Source organism: Camelus bactrianus, chromosome 20 (genome assembly GCF_048773025.1).
Source record: "Camelus bactrianus isolate YW-2024 breed Bactrian camel chromosome 20, ASM4877302v1, whole genome shotgun sequence".
In the NCBI taxonomy this organism is placed as follows: domain Eukaryota; kingdom Metazoa; phylum Chordata; class Mammalia; order Artiodactyla; family Camelidae; genus Camelus; species Camelus bactrianus.
The window spans coordinates 44,338,270-44,352,991 of record NC_133558.1 but is presented as its reverse complement, the minus strand read 5'-3'; the positions used below and the strand labels follow the sequence as shown (position 1 = coordinate 44,352,991).

Here is a 14,722-nt window from a genome sequence, read left to right as displayed (position 1 = left end):
GGCCCAGGGGACAGGGGGTGGAGCCAGCCGCACAACCCTGCTGGGGCAGGAAGCCAGAGTGGGGAGGGGGAAGGCCACAGCCAGTGGAGGCAAGACAGGTGCAGGGCCTGTGGGGAGGGAAGGAGGTGCCAGCACTCCGAGCCCTGAGGCTCTGCTGGCCCCTGGGCACAGGCCCAGCTCCGGCCCCCAGGAATGGACCTTGCGGACCCCGACATCTTTAATAGGGACCCCCGGGACCACTATGACCTGCTGCAACGGCTGGGCGGCGGCACCTATGGGGAAGTCTTCAAGGTGAAGAATCCCCTCCTTCTCCATCACCCTCAGACCAGAGATCTTTGGGGTGAGGCCCAAGAAGGGAAGGGGATGCAATAGGGTCCCAGTCCTTGGCTTTGGTTCAAGGATGCTGAGGAGAGCTCAGGCGAATGGAGCCTGCCTGACTGCCAACTTCCCCTTTATAAGGCTCGAGACAAGGTGACGGGGGACCTGGTGGCACTGAAGATGGTGAAGATGCAGCCTGGTGAGGAGAGAACCCAGGAGTGCCTTCCCCACACCCCCACCTCCTGGGACACTGGGATGTCTCCCAGACCCCTTCCCTGCAGCGGCCTTTTCTCTCCGGCCCCTCCTTGCAGATGATGATGTTTCTACACTTCAGAAGGAAATCCTCATCTTGAAAACTTGTCGGCATGCCAACGTCGTGGCCTACCATGGGAGTTATCTCTGGTGATGAGCTTAAGACCTGCCCTGGGACCCAGCCCAGTCCCTACCCCCGAACTCCCATTCCTGAAGAGGGTACCCCCTACCCTGACCTCAATCATGGATCCTCATTTTTAACTGGGGCACCCCTAACTGGATCTCCAAGTCAAAGTCCCACTTCTCTGACCAAAGGATCCCCAAATCTAATCTCCAATCCAGAACTCCCATTTCTTACAAGGGGTCCCCAAAACGGATCCCTTTGTAGTAACCAAACCTGAACCAAGTCCCCTAAAACCAATCTTTCATACTCCTGCTCATCGGGTCCCCCGGTTTCACTTTCTGTTCCTTTAATATGAACCCCTAAATTCCCTGACCCTCAAACTAATATCCCAGGTACCTCAATAATGACTTCTGTTCCCTATACCTGGCACCCTGGCCTCCTCTGTCGCCTCCAAACTTTCACAGCCTGTGAAGTCTCTACCCTGTCTTCCAGATTAGTGTGGAACAGCAGAGGTGCTCTGGCTTAGGAGCCAAAGACCTGGGTTTGATTCCAGTTGACCTTGAACATATTATTTCCTCTCTGACCCTCAAATTCCCCATCGGTAAAATGGAAACGGGACTGTCTCACTCTGGTGGGCGAGAGAGACATGGCAGCTCTTACACTGAAGATCTTGTTGAACTAGAACAAGGCAGTGGGCTAGGAGCTGTCCTACAAATGATTTATTACTGCTACTGTGATTGCTCTCGAACGGTTGTAGGCTGCAGGGGCTCTGGATCTGCATGGAATTCTGTGGGATGGGTTCTCTCCAGGGTATCTACCAAGGTGAGAGGAGCCCCTGCTCCTCCAATCCACCCCTTCTGTCCCTCTGCCTTTGTGTCTCCTGGGACTGCCTTTCTGGTCCATATTTCACACAATGAGCCCCTTCTCTGGGCCTGACCTGACCTGGATGATGCTGGGGATGTGACAGAGCAGGCCCTGAGCCCTGTCCTCCAGGACCTGAGAGTCCAGCCCTAGTATTTCTGCAGGCAGTGACCCCTCCTCCTTCCCCCGCCCCATCTTCCTCTGTGTCTGCTTTTCCTCGCCAAGGTCTACTCACAAATTTGAGTATTTCTGCATTTCTAGCTAATTCTCATTTCATGCCAACACGTTCATTTAAGGAGTGAATGCATTTCTGATTCTCTCAGCATGCTTTTTGCTCTCTTGCAGCATTTGTGTGTGGGGGCGGGGTGGGTCTCTGATCACTCCTGGATTTCTGATGTGCACCTCTGTCTCTGATCATCTCCCTGTCTCCACAAAGCTCAGGAAAGGAAGGACTTCATTAGGAAGTCCTAGGCGGGGAATCTGAGGCCCACAGAGAGGAAGTGACTCACATCACCAGCTGTCAGACCTGCTCTGTGCCCTCTCTGTCTGTGTGTATATTGTCCCCTCTGAATCTCTGTTTCTCAATGTGTCTGTTTTCCCACTTCTTGGTCTCTGCCCAGCTCGCTCTTTGTCTGCCTCAGTTTGGATCTGTTTCTGATTTTCTGTCCCTGTCTCTGTCTCCCTCTGACTTTCCTCATTTTAACAAAGTCACATCACCTCCTGCTCAGAGCCCTCCCAAGCCTTCCATTTCCCTCCAACAATAAGCCCAAATTTCGCATCACAGCACTCGAGTCTGACGCCCACAACCACCCCAGGCTGACCCACCTTCACTCCACTCCACCCACTTTGCCACTTTCCAGGCCCACCAGGCACTTTCCTACCTCCGGGCCTTTGCACTTGCTCATCTTGTTCACGTTGAGTGGGAATGCTCCCATCCTCAACCCCGTCACCTTCTCAGAGTTGCCTTCGCTGATCACCCAGTATGAAACGTCATACCCCTTCCTACACGTATTTCCTGTTGTCTTTTCATGCTTTTGTTTTTTCTATTTATTCGCATCTCACATACTGTTCCTTTCTCCTATTTCTCTTGTCTACTGTCCGTATCCCCCACTGGAATATTCTCTCCACGAGGGTGGGGATCTCTGTCTCTATGTCCACAGCTGTGTCCCCATTGCCTACCACGGCACCTGGCACACAGTAAATGTGTAGTCGGTTGAATGAATCTATCTCCCTCTGGCCTCTGGTTCCCTGTATCGCTGCCTATCTCTTTTGCTGATCATTCCTTGTCCCCTCATGTTACCCCCTCCCCATGTGGTACCTGGTGTGGGTGGCAGCCAGGGGCTCCTGGGGCCAGGTTTCCTGGTCCCCATCTGACACCATGCCGGGGTGACCTTTGCAGTCACAGGCCCCCTGTCAGAGCTCCAGATCAGCTATGTCTGCCGGGAAGTGCTCCAGGTGAGGCGATGCTTGGTGGGTTTGGGTGGGGGGAGGCGATGCTTGGTGGGTTTGGGTGGGGGCAGGGCCCTGCTCACACCCCCAGAACACTCACAGCCCCCCTCTCCACCCTCCTCCCCAGGGACTAGCCTATCTACAAACACAGAAGAAGATACACCGGGACATCAAGGTGATCTGGGGGCAGAAAAGTAGCCTTGGTGGGTGGGGGCCTCTGGGAGATGGTAGTGGTATTTGGAGGGCTCAGGCGGTGTGTGACCAGGGAACAGAGGCAGAGTTGGGCTGGCAGTAGGGAGGGGTGTCTCTGACAGCCTCTGATCCCCCTTCTCTTCCCGAGGGAGCCAACATCCCCATCAACGACCCTGGGGAGGTCAGACTGGGTGAGTGTGGCTGGTGGGGGTGGGGAGGGGGACTGGCTGGGAGCCAGAGGGGACAGGGACCCTAGGTCAGTATGTCTCTCCCTCTGCCTCCAGCTGACTTTGGTATATCGGCCCAGATCGGGGCCACACTGGCTCGACGCCTCACTTTTATTGGGATACCCTAGTGGTGAGTGGTGCCTGGCTGGCAGCCAGGGGTGGTGCGGGGTTGGTGGTGGTGGGCAGCGGTTTTCCCCACCATGGATCTCTGGGAATCTCCATCTTGGCTTTTGCCCTGCCTCTGCCTTTCTCTGTTGAGCGATCTGTGTACTTTGTGGCTCTCCCTTGAGTTTTCCATTTCCCTAGGTCTTTCTGTGCATGTCTCCCCTCCACGTGTTTTTCTCAGTGTTTCTGTTGATTTTGATCCTGATCTCTGTCTCTCCATATCTGTCCATGGCTGTCTTTTCTGTCTGTTTCAGTCTGTGTCTCTCAGTGTCTCTTTGCCAATCTCTGTCTATGTTTTCTAGTCTATCTCTGACTCTCTGTCTTTACCTCTCTCTGTTTTTATTTCTGTCTGTCTGCCTCTTAATGTGTCTGCATCCAACTCTCTCTGTGTCCCATTCTCCGGCTCGCTCCCTGTCTCTCTCCTGTCCCCCCACCCCCTACCTAGGAGTCTCCCCTCCCCTTCATCATGTCACCCCTGGCTCTCTGAGGGTCTCTGCCCCTAGGATGGCTCCAGAAGGGGCGGCCGTGGCCCTGAAGGGGGGATACAACGAGCTGTGTGACATCTGGTCACTGGGCATCCCAGCCATTGAATTAGCCAAGCTACAGCCACCCCTCTTTGACGTTCACCCTCTCAGGTAGGCAGGTGTGGCAGGTCCACCTGGTCCCAGAGATCCCACTCGACTCTGACGCTGAACACCCCCCCCCGCCTGCTTCCCCACATCAAGACCCCCCTATAGGGGATCCCTCTCCCTTCGAGCCCAACCCGAGAACCTCAACCCAGAAAGCATTTTCTCCAGTCCACACCAGGAGCCTCCAGTGCAGGGAGTCCTGTCTTGAGGCTCCCCTGAGACTTCTGGAACTCTGTAACATGATGAGCAGCATCCCCTGGAAGTGGCGTCCTATGCATCCTAAAACCTACCCCTCATTCTCCTCCTGTCCCTCACTGCTCTCTGCTGACCTCAGTGCCATCGGGGGTCCCTCACATCGTGAGATGTGACCTCCACTGGGAAGTCTAAATCCCATGTTCTGTCCTTGCTTTCTAGAGTTCTCTTCCTCATGACCAAGAGTGGCTATCATCCTCCTCGGCTAAAGGAAAAAGGCAAATGGTAGGGGAGAATCATGGGAAGGCGAGGGAGAGAGGGCAGAGTCAGGGCTGATGGTCTGATGGGAGGGTCTCTGGTCCCCTCATCCCAGAACTTGCCTTTTGGAGGGGTTATTTATTTATTTATTTACTTCTAGAGGAGGGGGTTGAACCTAGGGCCTCCTGCATGCTAAGCATGCGCTCTAACACTTGAAGTGTACCCTCCCCCAGTACTTGCCTTTTTCTTCCCAAGGTCGGCTGCCTTCCACATCTTCGTCAAAGTCACCCTCACCAAGAGCGCCAAGAAACGACCTGGCGCCACCAAGATGCTCAGTGTAAACCTCCCCTCCCTGAGCAGCCTTCCCAAACTCACCCCCTGTGGGAACCCCCCAGGGCCTCCCTCGGCTCCCTAGACCACTGATGATTTTATTCCACAGAATGCCTATGGCCCTTTCAAAGTCCCTGCTCCCTCTGAAATCCCCAGGGCTCCGCCTTCCAAGACCCTCCAAACTGTACCCCAGACCTTTCCCCCAAGATATGCTGAGTTCTAAAACCTCACAAGTTGCCAACGGCTTCAGGACCCATTCCTGGGGGTTCTCTGGAATTCCAGGGGACACCCGAGACACCTCTGGCATTCTCCAACTTCTCTGAATTCGTCTGATCCCTTCAGACACCTCAGAATCCCCCAGGTGGCAGCTGCCCAGACTTCCCCGCCTTCTTCCTCTATTGGCACCTTCACCGCCAGATTCCCTTAGATGGGTTCTCAAGCCCCTGTGCCAGCCCTCTCCCTGCAGCCCAGCCCTCTGTCTGCTGACCGCCTCCTCCTCCCACCCCCAGCATCAACTGGTGACCCAGCCCGGGCTAAACAGAGGCCTGATCCTAGAGCTTCTTGACAAACTGAGGAACCCAGGGAAGGGGGCAGCTGTTGGCGAGATTGAAGATGAGGAGCCTGAGGTGAGTGGGCCTTGCTCGGATGACAAAAGCACTGGACGGTCCCCACCTTTGCTCAGGCTGCTCCCCTGCCTGGGCTGTCCCCTTGTTGCCTCTCTAAGAAGGAGAAAAGCCAGGGAGCATGGGAGGCTTGGCACAGAGCTGGGGGCACAGAGGTTACGGGAGAGCCGAGGGCTCCAGACTGGGCTGCTGGAGGCAGGTGGGCCCGATGCGGCTGCCGCTCTGCCCAGCTACCCCCCGCCATCCCTCGGCGGATCCGATCCACCCATCGATCCAGCTCTGTGGGGATCCCAGATGCGGACTGCTGTCATCACTAGAGAATCCTTAAGCTTTGGAGAACCTTGTAACCCCCTCATCAGATTGCCAGAGACCCCAGAGACCCTACTCGCTTCTAAACAGACCCTCAGAGGCCCCCCATTACCATCTGATCCCACAAGAGGCCCCAGAGAACCTCATCTACAAAATGATTCTAGAGACCCCTACCTCTCCGCTCTGCACACGGACCCCATAAGATTTCCTATAACCACCAGGACTCCCAGAGACCTCAGAAACCTTGTTCTGATCCCAGATACCCAAGTGGAATCTAAAAACAAACACTCTATAACCATGTTGAGCCCCCATCTCCCTGATCACAAATCTTGACCCCAAAATGAGACCCCTGTAAACCAAGATCCCTCCCCTGAAGGGACAGCTCCAGTCCTAAGATCCTAGCTGCAGACCACTCCCCCACCCCACTTCTATTCTTTCTATTCCGGAATCCATGTCCCCAGCTCACTGTGTGTCACCTGCATACCACCCCACCCCAACCCCCATGGCGGCACATGGAGTTCAGGAAGCTCAGAGGCATGTAGTCCAGACCCACAGCTGACACGGTGAGACACCTCCCCACTGACCCGCCGCCCTCCCCTCCCCCTGGGCCACTGCTGACTCTTTCCTATCCCACAGGCTCGCTTACAACCCCCTGGAGGCTTCAAGAGCAGCAGTCCTAGGTCAGGGACCCTCAGCGTGGGAGGGGGGCTGGGATAGGTGTGGGGACCGCCCGAGGATCATGCCTGTCCCTCCTCAGGAGGAACCTGTCAGAGTCCGAAGATGACTACGGCAACGTGGACATGTGAGAGAGCGCCTCAGACCCCACCCAGCCCCACCATCCATGACCCCAACCTCAGCCCCTGCTTTCCTTCCACCACTCAGCCGTGACCCCTGGCTGGACACTCAGTACCCACACCTACCTTCACCCTAACCCTGACCCTCCCACACCAGACCCCACTCTCCTCCCCACCAACCCTTCACCCCTAACCTCACCCCAACTCAACCCTGGAGCCCCTGCCACATCCTAGTACCCAGCACTCACGTCATTCACTGATTCATGTTGGGCTGCTGCTCCAGACTGAGCTCCTCGACAGCAGGAGCCCTGCCTGCTCTCGCACTGCTGAAGCCGAGCATTGTGCTGGCACACCCTCTGTAGACTCTTTGTGAATGTATGTATGTATGAATGAATGAATGAATGAATGAACAAATGAATGAGTAAACAGATTTTTCTCTTCCTTCCCCAGGCCTGTGGTAGTGGAGACACGCCCAGCAGATGATCTACTGCCCCCAGCAACCTCTATATCCAGGAATGAGTCCCTGGGGTTCGGAGTGGGTGTTAGGAAACAGTCTCTGCACCCCCTCCCCTCCACAGTGTACACAATATAGTGGTCATGACATGCCTGTGTCTCCCAATAAACGTGATTTTAGCCTCTGCTGTCATCTTCGTTTTCTGTAGCGAGGGGAGGAGGGCCGAATTCCTGGATGCCTACTGACCCCCCCGCCAAATTCAACGATCCAGTACAACGTCAGGGATGCAGCACAGACATTATTTCTACAGCACATGGTCACCTCTCCCCCAGCGGCCTTGGGAGGAGGGATTTGGGGACTAAGGGGCTTGCTCTAAGCATAAGGCATTTGAAGTGGGAGTGAAGGGCCAGCTGTGGGTGTCTCAGCTAAGCGGGTCCTCATACTGCTTGCGGAAACAATCACCAGCAGGGAAGAAATCCCAACATCTCTCTTGGTAGAGACCAGCCACCACGTTCCTCCCCACCAACCTTTGACCCCTAACCACACCGCAAATCAACCCTGGAGCCCCTGCCACATCCTAGTCCCCAGCTCCTCCTAGATGTTGCTCCAACCCCCAGACCTCAACTGCAGCCATAAACCTCAACCCCTGGCCCTCATCTTTCTTCATCTTCTCACCCAAACTCACACTGAAACTCAGCCCCTGGGAATTCTGCCCCCTCCAGACCCTCAGTCCCAGAACTCAACCTCAACTCCAGGAGTAAACCCAGGCCCCCATCTCCCTCAGAGCCAGGCCTGGGGGAGATCCATTCCACACATCTCATCTGTAACAGGCTCCCATGCGGCGTGCCTGGCACCAAGTGAGAACCCGACCCCCAGGAGCTCATAGGACCTGTGTTACTAGGTTTCTGTGGTGATGCAGAGACCTAATGCACTGTCAACACTGATACCCAAGTGTTTCTGTTACTAAGATCGTCATGGTTATTAGTCCTTTAACCCTCAGCTCCAGCCCAGACAGAGTCACATCCTGGCCCTCCTGAGCTGACTTCCAGCCCTAACCCACCCGAGTCCTTGCTCCCAACACCCTCCTCCCCCACTTAACCCATCTGTGTGTTTCAGCCGCACCCTCGCAGAAGACATACGTCCTCCTCTACTCCCCAAGGTAAGGTTCTGGGCAAAAGCTGGTGGGCTGGGTGCCAGGAGGCCAGGGTCCACAGATGGTGGGATACCAAGCTCTCCAGGGCTGGAGTCTAGGACACTAGTTCCCTTGAAGTCTGGGACGACCCGGATGATGATCCCACTGGGATGCGGAAGGGGCATCCCTGAACCTAGGGGTGGGACTAAAAATATTTAGCCTGATGAACACTCATCAGTAGCTGGTCCTCAGAAACTGCTGCTGTACCTAGCATTCACCCTTTAGTTGCCGGAGTATGTTGATGTTGTTCGGGGGGCAGTTAGACGGGAAAGCTGGAGTGGTGGTCGGATATTGTGGGGAGGGTCAGACCCAAGATGCAGCATCTGATCTGGCAGAGGCAGACTGCAGGGTGCCCTCTCTCAGAGATCATCTCATGTATTTCCCCACCCTCCCTCTCTGTTTCCAAAATCCAAGATCCGTTCTCCATCTGACGAGGGTCCTGGGGGGACTGCGGATGAGGGGCAGCTGAGCCCAGGGTTAGTGGTCTGCTGTGCCAGAGGGCCTCACCCCTGCACCCCCCAACTTTGGCCTCCCGCAGCCACCTGAAGCCCATACCTAACCGCTCACTCAGGTAACAAGGCAGGCTGGGGTAAGAGGTGGGCAGAGGTGGAGGTTGGGCAGGGCGGGGGTTGCTTTGGGGGCTGATTTTCCCCACCCCATCTCAGAAACTTCACTGTGGAACCCAGCCCTCGGGAACATGACCAGCTTCCGCTGTTGCCCCCCAAGGAGGAATAGATGAAGAGAAAGGTGAGGCCAGCTGTGCTGATGACTCACACCGCTGATCGGGGCTGGGGATGCCTGGTTGGGCTTGTGGGGCCGAAGACTAATAATGATGACAGGTGACATTTGTTGAGCAACTCCTCTGTGCCAGACACTGACCTCATGTCTTTACATGGTGTATACCTTCACAGATGGAGATAGATAGCACAGAGATAGATATTGTCCCCCATTTAAAAATGGGGGAAACTGAGGCACAGCGGGGTAAGTAGATTTCGAAGGTCATAAACCTTTGAGGAGGCAGAGGCAGGATTTGAACCCTGGCACTCCAGAGTCTTAACCACGGCAACTTCCTGTCCCCTCCTCTCTTCTGCTCGATGGGCTGCTGCCCTACCCCTATGGCCCACCCAGGGATGTGCCCTTCTCCTAAAGTTGTTCAATGGCTGCCCTCTCTGGATCCACAGCACGGCGGCCTCGACAAACCCCTCCACCAAATGTGAGCATTCAGGAGATTCTCAGAGAATGTGATGGGGATGGGGAGGGTCCTTAATGGAGGTGGAGATGCAGGGACAAGGGGAGGGTCTTAATGGGGTGGGGAGAGTTGAGGAGCAGTGGCGGTGGCAGAGCTAGGGGTGACAGTTGGGATTAAAGGATCAACGATGGGTAGAGTGAAGATGAGTTTGAGAGTGAAAACCAGAAAAATTAGAGTTTGGAGGCCAGTAGTGTCAGATAAGGCAGAAAGGCCAGCGTTTGGGGTACAAGCCTAGGGACAGATGGACCCCATTTACCTCAGTTGGAGGTTAGTGGTAGAGAGGCTAAGATCAGCATATTGGGGTTAGGAGACTTAGGGATTAATTCTCACCCCCACCCCCACTCACGCCTACCATGTTCTGCAGGAAGGACATGGTCTCCACTAAGTTCCGGGATAGCAAAGGTTGCCGGGCGTGCTGTGTGGGGGAGAGAGAATCTCGTGGATATGCAGAGGGGAGCGGGGCCAGGGGCATGACTTGGACTCTAGCCACTGAAGAGGGTTGCGATTTAAGGCAGGGTGTCCAGAGCCCGGGGAAAGATGTGTGGCCTTTGGGGGCGCGGGGCAGGGGAGACAGGATTGACCCTAACCCATCCTTCCCCACCTCCACAGCGGAGGGCGCTAGCTCCGGGGGCCCGTTCCTGTGTGGGGCATTGGAGACATCCGTGGTCCTGCTTCAGTGGCAGCAGCCCATGAACAAGTTCCTGCTTCTCCGGGTAGGGGGCCTGTAAGCACTGGGGACTTTGTCAGGTTCTGTGGCGGGGGCCTTCCACTCTTCTGCTGAGAGCTCTTTGAAGTCGGGCTTCCACCCGAGGTCTCTTCCCAATCACCCCGAGAGCCCGCTCACCTGGAGGCTCCCCTTCTGAGGCCCTCCGGTTCTTTAAGCCCCGCCCTTCGCCCCGGGCCTAATTCTTCTTCAGGCCCTGTGCCCCGCCAGGTCTCTTAGGAGACCCTATTCAGGTTCTTGGAGCCTCTAAGACTTTGGTGCCTTGGAGGCCACGCCCCCTGGGGGCCAGGCCTTTCTGTCCCCAAGGCGGCACGCCCCCTAGTGGAAGCCACGCCCACTCTGAGACCACACCCGTCAACTTCTAAGCCCTCTGAGGCCTCAGCCCCTCAAGTTTCTACATGGCACCTCCCAAGACTGAGGGCTCCGGAACTCCTTCGGGAGCCCCAGGCCGACTCTCTTCCAAGGCCCCGCCCCTCCCAGGCCCCGCCTCAAACCTCCTCTGAGTCCGCCCCTTCCCGTGCGGCCCGCAGCAGGTGCTCTTCCCGCTACCCACGCCTCTGCCCGTGTTCTCAGTGCTGAGCGGGCCAGGCTCCGAGCTGCCCGCCGTGTGCATCGGCGTGAGCCCCGGGCAGCCGGCGAAGTCGGTGTTCTTCCACACCGTGCGCTTCGGCGCGCTCTCCTGCTGGCGGGGCGAGATGAGCGCAGGTGAGTGGGACAGGTCCTGGGAGGGGTGCGGCTTATCAGGTGAGCGGCGTTGGGTCTGGGTAGCTGGGCCCCAGGTGCTTAGCCTGAAGCGTAACTGGGAAGCGGGCTGAACTAAGAGGGGACTGGAGAAGGTTGGGTATATATAACTGGTGAGATGGATGACGGGGATGGGGAGAAGGAGGGTGTGAGGAACTCTGTGATGGCTGGGGTTTAGCCTGCTTGCCTGGGGATACAGACGATGCCTAGCAGAGTTTAGGGGAATGAGGTGGAATTGGTCCTTGCACTTCCGCCTCTCAAGCAGAGCACAAGGGACCACTACAAGTGACTCAGGTCGAGGAAGACAAGGTGATGGTGTTGATGGACGCTAAGGACCCTTCTGGCTCTCCCTCACTATTCCTAGATCTCGGATTTCCGACCCCCACATCATGTAACTGTCAGAAACACTAACTCCGGTCTTTGCCCGTCTTGCTTTGCTTTTCACACTGAACTTATTGTCTGGTCCCTCAGTAACTTTCTAAGGCTCTCTTACTGCTCTTAAAACTCCCTCTCTTTCTCCTTCTAGGGTCTCTGAATCTGGTGACCCCAGAGGGGGCCCCAGTCCGGGGGCTTCGAACTCCAGAGATCAACATGACTGAAGCAGTGGAGGCCGTAGGTATGTGCAAGGACGTTTGGGCCCGGGGTCCCGGTTGGAGTGTTAAGTGAATTCCAAGGGTAACAGGCACTGGTTTCCTCCCAGCTTTGGTCGGGGGTCGGCTCCAAGCCTTCTGGAAGCATGGAGTGCAGGTGTGGGCTCTAGGCTCAGACAAGGGAAGCTCCTGCATCCCAGCACCCACAACCCAGTCCCTCCTTCAAACATCTCATTCATCACACGGACGGGGAGAACTGAGTCAGGGTGTGAAGTCCTGGAGAGGCTTCCTCCAGTGTCAGTTCAGACAGGTCTCCCTTCTCTACCCCAGTTTCTCTTAGGTCCAGGGCTCATCCAGGGCCACCGTGTGACCTTGGGTAAGGGACTTTGCTTCTCTCTGAGCCTCAGTCTCCCAACTATAAAATGGGATCACTATAGAGATATGTGGGTTAAGAGCATGCACCAGACTGCCTGGGTTGGAATCCAGCTCAATGACCTTAGGCATATGACCTAATCTTCCTGTGCCTCACTTTCCTCCTCTGGAAAATGGAATGAAAAATGGTGCTTGGCTCACAGAACACTATGTGTCAGACTTTGCCCTTACGCTTTTGTATTTTACTTAATCCTTTTGGTCACCTCTCAGGTAGGTATTATGATGTCAAAGGTTGGTATTCTGAGGTGCAGAGAGATTAAGTCACTTGCTTGAGGTCACACAGTGGATAAGTGGTGTTAGCAAGACTGGTTATTTCTGGACCTGAGGATTGCAGAGACTACCTCCCTGCTCTCTTTGAGGGAGAGGGGAGGAGTCTTCTAGACACTGACACATGCACCTTTTCCCCCAGCTGCTGCAGGAGCTGAGAGGCCCCACCCTCACCTTCCATCTGCTTGGCTCCCCCAGGTATGAGCTTGGGTAGGGGACCGAGGACTGGGAAGGGGGAGGCTTCTGATGGAGAGAGGGCATCCTGACATGTCCCCAGCCACCTGGATCTTTGGCCTGAACATTCTCTCACTTGGTCTCCCTGCTAGCATCTCTGCCCCCTATAGTCCATTCCCCAACACAGCAGCTGAGGGGGAATTTTCATTTTGTATTTTTATTTTAGCTTTTTATTTTGACATGACTTTTAGACTCTCAGAGAAGTAACAAAAATAAAACTAAAAATTCTGTATCCCCTTCACCCAGATTCCTCATATTTTATTTTTTAACCACATTTGCTTTTTTCTTCTCTTTCATATACGTTTAGTATTTTTTCTATTTGCATGTGAATTATAGACATGATGACATGATGCCCATTTATCCCTAAATACTTCAATATATGTGACCTATACCAACGCAAGGACATACTCTTAACAAACCAAAATACAGCTGTCAAAATCAAGGAACTAACACTGAGCTCTCACTGCCTTCTAATTCACACACCCATTCAAGTCTCACCAGTTGTCCCAGTGATGCTCTTCATAACCAAAAATCATACATTTTTTTTTTCTGGTCCAGGACATGACCTAGGACAATGGGTTGCATTTGGGTTAGGATTGACCTCATAGAACTGTTGTAAGGATCAAATGAATTAAAATACACAAAGTGCTTTGAATAGTACTTGGTTGTTAGTAAACACTGTAAGTACTTGTTATTTTTACATGTTTAATGTCATGTATGTATTTGTCACACAAGTGTCCTAAATTTGTATATATTCAAAAGTATCAGTCTTTTCTTGTATGATTTCTGCCTATGGGTCATGCTTAAAAGATCTTTACCTGAAGATTATTTTTAAAAGTTTCCCCCTATTTCTTTTTTTTTAATGAAGTATTGTCAGTTTACGATGTTGTGTAAGTTTCTGGTGTACAGCATAATGCTTCAGTCATACATGAACATACATATATTCCGTTTCATATTTTTTTCATTATAAGTTATTACAAGATATCAAATATAGTTTCCTGTACAGAAGAATTTTTTAAAAATCTTTTTTATATATAGTTGTTAGTATTTGCAAATCTTGAACTCCCAATTTATCCCTTCCCACCCCCTTCCCCCTGGTAACCATTGTAAGTTTGTTTACTATGTCTGTGAATCTGTTTCTGTTTTGTAGATAAGTTCATTAATGAATTTTTTTTTAGATTCCATATATGAGTGATATCATATAGTATTTTTCTTTCTCTTTCTGGTTTACTTCTTATTTCTTATTTGCACACGTCTTAGCATTTAAATCTTAAATTAAAAAAAACTCTAGCACTCCCTTTTGTGGCATTGTATGTTGGTAATGTTGAGTTTATAACCATCTTGGAAATGACTGATGGTGATAACTATTCTGTATAATTCGTAATGCAGCATCTCATTCTGGAAGGCTATTCATGGATTTGACAATTATCAAAAGGCAAATACTGCAGTGTCTCTCTGTGGAAAAATTTCATTTTGGTGCAGCTTAGATATTTAGGAATGCAATTTGTGGTGATTTCCAATCCAGTAATGTTACTTTTAATTTGGTGTACAGTGGCAAAAAAGTAGATTTCCTAGCCTGGATCAGAATGTTTGTGGTAGGTTGAAAAGCATAGCTACGACCTTCTGTAGTTCATCTTATCAAAAAGTGGAGTCTGCACAGACATAGAAACAAACTGTGGTAACCAAAGGGGAAAGGACAGGGGAGGGATAAATTGGGAATTTGGGGTTAACAGATAGACACTACTATATATAAAATAGATAAACAACAAGGACCTACCATATAGCACAGGGAAATACATTCAATTTCTTATGACATATAATGGAAAAGAATCTGAAAAAAAAAATGTGTATGTATATGTATAAGTGAATCACTTTGCTGTACACCTGAAACTAACGTTTAAAATAAACTAAACTTTAGTAAAATTTTTTTAAAAAAAATAAGTGGAGTCTGTTGCCCTACCCCTTGGGTCTGAGTTGGCCATGTGACTTGCTTTGCTGGATAGAATGTGGTGTATGAGTTCCAGAGTCCTTTTCCTCTTTGAGCACTTCCCCAAGATCACCATTCCATGAAGTCCTGGATGAAGGGCCACGTGGAGAGAGAGGCTGGGCTATGCCA

At 52.8% G+C, this 14,722-nt stretch overlaps 1 pseudogene; it reads left to right on the top strand.

Moving 5' to 3' along the window:
- Window positions 1-127: 127 nt before the first annotated feature.
- LOC141574149 (mitogen-activated protein kinase kinase kinase kinase 1-like) lies at window positions 128-12,586 on the top strand (annotated as a pseudogene).
- Window positions 12,587-14,722: the final 2,136 nt, after the last annotated feature.